Raw genomic sequence first — 5,175 nt, 5'->3', positions numbered from 1 at the left:
CTAGAAACTAGACACAATGTAAGGAGTTCAGCTACAAGCAAATCACCCTGTAGAGAGTTCAGCTAGAAACAAACCAACCTGTAGAGCGATCAGCTAGAAACAAATCACCCTGAAGAGAGGTCAGCTACAAAAAATCATCTTGTAGAGATATCAACTACAAACAAAACACTTTTCAGAGAGTTCAGCTACAAAACAAATCAACTTTTAGAGTGATCAGCAACAAAAAAATCAACTTGTAGAGAGATCAGCTACAAACAAATCAACCTGCAGAGAGATCAGCTACAAACAAATCAGCTTGTAGAGAGACCAGTTACACACAAATCAACCTGTAGAGAGATAAGCTAGAAACAAATCACCCTACAGAGAGTTCAGCTACAAGCCAAACATCCTGTAGAGAGTTCAGCAACAAAGAAACCACCATGTAGAGAGTTCAGCTGCAAACAAATCACCCAGTAGAAAGATCAGCTAGAAGAAGTCACCTTGTAAAGAGTTCAGCTACAAAGAAACCATCATGTACAGAGTTCAGCTACAAAGAAACCACCATGTAGAGTGTTTAGCTGCAAACAATCACCTGTAGAGAGTTCAGCTAGAAACAAATCACCCTGTAGAGAGATCAGCTAGAAGAGGTCACCTTGTAGAGAGTTCAGCTACAAAGAAACCACCACATAAAGAGTTCAGCTGCAAATAAATCACTTGTAGAGAGTTCAGCTACAAATAAATCCCCCGTAGAGGGATCAGCTAGAAGAAGTCACCTTGTAAAGAGTTCAGCTACAAAGAAACCATCATGTATAGAGTTCAGCTACAAAGAAACCACCATGTAGAGTGTTTAGCTGCAAAAAATCACCTGTAGAGAGTTCAGCTAGAAACAAATCACCCTGTAGAGAGATCAGCTAGAAGAGGTCACCTTGTAGAGAGTTCAGCTACAAAGAAACCACCACATAAAGAGTTCAGCTGCAAATAAATCACTTGTAGAGAGTTCAGCTACAAATAAATCCCCCGTAGAGGGATCAGCTAGAAGAAGTCACCTTGTAGAGAGTTCAGCTACAAAGAAACCATCATGTAGAGAGTTCAGTTACAAACAAATCACCCTGTAGAGAGATCAGCTAGAAGACGTTACCTTGTAGAGTGTTCAGTTACAAAGAAACCATCATGTAGAGAGTTCAGCTGCAAATAAATCACTCTGTAGAGAGTTCAGCTACAAAGAAACCGCCATGTAGAGAGTTCAGCCTCAAACAAACCACCTTGTAGAGAATTCAACTACAACAAATCACCCTGTAGAGAAGAAGTTACCTTGTAGAGAGTTCAGCTACAAAGAAACCATCATGTAGGGAGTTCAGCTACAAAGAAACCACCATGTAGAGAGTTTAGTTGCAAACAAATCACCTGTAGAGAGTTCAGCTAGAAACAAATCACCCTGTAGAGAGATCAGCTGGACGAAGTCACCTTGTAGAGAGTTCAGCTACAAAGAAACCATCATGTAGAGAGTTCAGCTGCAAACAAATCACCCTGTAGAGAGTTCAGCTAGACGAAGTCACCTTATAGAGAGTTCAGCTACAAAGAAACCACCATGTAGAGAGTTTAGCTGCAAACAAATCACCCTGTAGAGAGACCAGCTAGAAGAGGTCACCTTGTAGAGAGTTCAGCTACAAAGAAACCATCCTGTATACAGTTCAGCTACATTTCAAGTCACCCAGTAGAGAGATCAGCTGCAAAAAGATATCCTGTGGGGAATAATGGGCATGTAATAAATATATGTATATAATTTGTATGATTACTAATAAAATCAAAAATAATTGAAGTATTACAAATCTTCTTTAAGTTCTTTTCTTCTTCCTGTGGTAAAGAAAAAAACACATGGGTTGAAAAAGCCCCAAAAGCAGTATACAAATACAAAAAGAAGTGATATCTAATCAAAAACAGCCAAGCTGTAAAAAAAGGTGCGGCCCCCAAAAAGGCCATGGTGAAAAAAGATGTGAAATCCAAGGTGGCGGTCAAGAAATGGCTGTGATGGTAGATTAATGGTTAAATTTTAATAACGACAATTCAGGTGAATTTTGTGCCGCTTGGTCTTGGCACCAAATTCACCTGAAATGTCGTTATTAAAATTTAACCATTAACCTACAATCACAGCCATTTCTTGGCTGCCACCTTGGATTTCACATCTTTTTTCACCATGGCCTTTTTGGGGGCCGCACCTTTTTTTACAGCTTGGCTGTTTTTGATTAGATATAGGAATGCAGCAAGAAAGATACCTTTACATTTAGCACCTTATTATCACAGGGGCGTAGCCAGGGGGGGTTCAAAGGGTTCGGACGAACCCCCTTTTCAGAGTTAAGTTTTTTAAATCGTGATACTGGTTAACTAGAACTGAATTAACTTACACAAATCCACTGAAATGGGTAGCTACAGGTCTTCAGGCAGAGGAATTCAAGTACCTCTACTCGCTATTGCGAATGAATTTATAAGAATACACATGTTTACACGTGTACACATGTGCACACCTACGAAATTCTATACTTAGGGCAGAACCCCCCTTTTGGAAATCCTGCCTACGCCCCTGTATCAGTCACCATCCCACTATGACCTGCAAAGAATATTATACTGAAAGCTTGTATAACTGAGATTCTACTCCACCTGAATAATACAAATAACCTAGCTGAAATGTTAAAAGTGGAAATCTAATTTCTGAGCAGTACTACGTACTACTATATAATTATGCTAGTGTAATGTTGTTTCCTTGAGCAAGAAATTTTACCCCTATAGTCACCCAGCTGTATTATTGTATTATGTACAAAATCAGGGCACAGCTGAAGAACAGCCTACTACAATAAAATTAAAAAATGAAATAAAATAACAAGCCAAATTAAACACAGGGTCATAATCAACAATTTCTACAGCCACACTCCAAATACCTCTACTCCTCCATGCACAATTAAATTGTAGAATGGTTTGCCCATGCAGCAGTGCTGTCAAATCACGAACCCAGCCCATCTGGGTGACCATATTTTTATCATTAAGTGTTGTACTATATGCTCCGCATCAAGCATGGAAGTGCATGGCTGTACAGTAAAAGTAATTATAGCTATATTAATGTATCAGAAACATGTTACTTGAATACAGAAAAAATCTCAGACCATGCAGTGTAGGTTTTGATCTGCAGGCAACTTGCAGTCTAGGCAATCTACATCATTCAACCTGTACTTGATTTATTGTTTTTTGACTCCACACAATCAGCTAGAGCCGTTCTTCCTTGCAGGAGTGACAACATACAGTAACACTAAAAAAATAGACATGCAGTATAAAAATTAGCTAAACACACAATATACAAGTAAGAACAACTGAAATACAAACTAAATGTTATAAATTATTAAGTAAATGGCTAAGCATGACATCGTGACGGATCAGCAGGATGGGAGTCGGATGGTATTGCATTCCACCATGCAGTGAACAGCAGGGGAACCATACATGCACAACTTCTCTTAGGGATTTGCCAGATCATTAGTCATTATCCCACTAGGGGTTTGCAAAGAAGCGAAGGCTACTGAAAGCCTGTGTAGGCAAGCAGGGAGTTAGAGTATGTTATATGGTGGAAGAAATCAGCTGACATTTCAAGTTTTAACTAATAAATAAATCTACAATGTCTGTCACAAGCCGTGGCAGGGCACAATTCACCTCATTAAGTAACTCATTTTTAAAATACTTTATTGCATGTTCTTGTTTTAATTTTGTATGCATGCATGTACTGTTATCACAGCCAGTACAAACAAACTGCATGAGTCTGGTCATCACGTCTCTCTCTCATCAGTCAGAAATATGACCTTGATAGAGACTGAACTGATAAAGCCAGCCAATTTATACATCCCTTAATGGCGGTGCATTTTCTGCTTCAGTTCATGGCAGTCACACTTTCTCTTCCTTAACTAGTAACTGATCATGATATGTGCACAGTTAAGTTCAGGGCCTGTCGCCATGCATCATGTGCAGGCCACAGGCTACACAATATTTCAGACAAAAGATGATTTATCAGTGCAGTGTAGAATTTATTCCTTAATCCAAAAATGCCACTGCCTGAATCTATACGTACATTTCATGTTTTCCCTATAGCCCCAGTGTGTAACTCAATGAAAGGATAGCTGTAGAATGGTCCTTACTCCTCGTCGGAGGTGAGCTCCTTTCCGAGGCTGTTTCTCTTGCATGTCTTACGCCTTCTCTCGCTCATTAGTAAGGTAAGTGCGGGTAATTCCGGACAGCGGCTAATTCCGGACACTTAGATCGTTCTCAACAATGGTAGAATCCTTGGGCCTATAATTTGGCATGCTAATGCAGTGTCCTATGGCCTATCTACAAACCAAAATTGAAGCGAATCCGTTATTCCACCTTGAAGTTTGACAAGTATTTGTAGCAAAATCACGGGTAGTTTTGTTCAAAAACTTTGAAAATGTTTATCTAACCATGCAGCCCAAGCTCCTATTTTCGATTTTCAGAGACTTATATGAAGGTCATACCCTCGGCTAATTGCATACTAAAAATCATAAGAATCCATGCAGCACAGGCGAAGTGGTAGTCGATTTTTCAGCAGCTGCTCGGTTGAAATACAAAGAAAATATTCGTGAATTACATAAACTTTTTAAAATACTCACTACTGCTTTCTCCCAAAAGGTATGAACTTTCTACTTGATTTATAAGCTGCAGATGAGTTGTACTTTAGTCTCCATACTTCAAAGAGGATTGTTATAACCTGTGGAAGGCGCTACTTGCTTGTTATTCGAAGTGTCCGGAATTAGGCGCATGTTGCATTTTTACACGCTGTTAAATTTTGGCTCATAACTCCTCAGCAGTTGATTGTATCGAAACGAAATTTGTACTGCAGATGCACCATGACATAGGTTTTAAAACGATTCCTAGAGTTTGTCTTAACTCGTTGTGAGTGCAGTGTTAGAGCGATTTTACTAAAGAGTGTCCGGAATTACCCTCATTTACCTTACCAGGTGCAGAGTTACAGTAATCCTAACTGGTAAAGATAAAGACAACAACAACGTTGCCATGCCGGATCACTGAATCACGCATGGTCAGTATATTAAAAAGCAAGAGTTCATAATAAAAACACCCTCACTATTTTTTATTATGAACTGCTATGGCAACCACTTGCTAGGCTTCAAAATTCCCACGTGATTA

The sequence above is a fragment of the Dysidea avara genome, chromosome 6 (assembly GCF_963678975.1).
Source record: "Dysidea avara chromosome 6, odDysAvar1.4, whole genome shotgun sequence".
Classification (NCBI taxonomy): Eukaryota; Metazoa; Porifera; class Demospongiae; order Dictyoceratida; family Dysideidae; genus Dysidea; species Dysidea avara.
The sequence above is the reverse complement of the archived record's forward strand: the minus strand, read 5'-3'. Positions refer to the sequence as shown.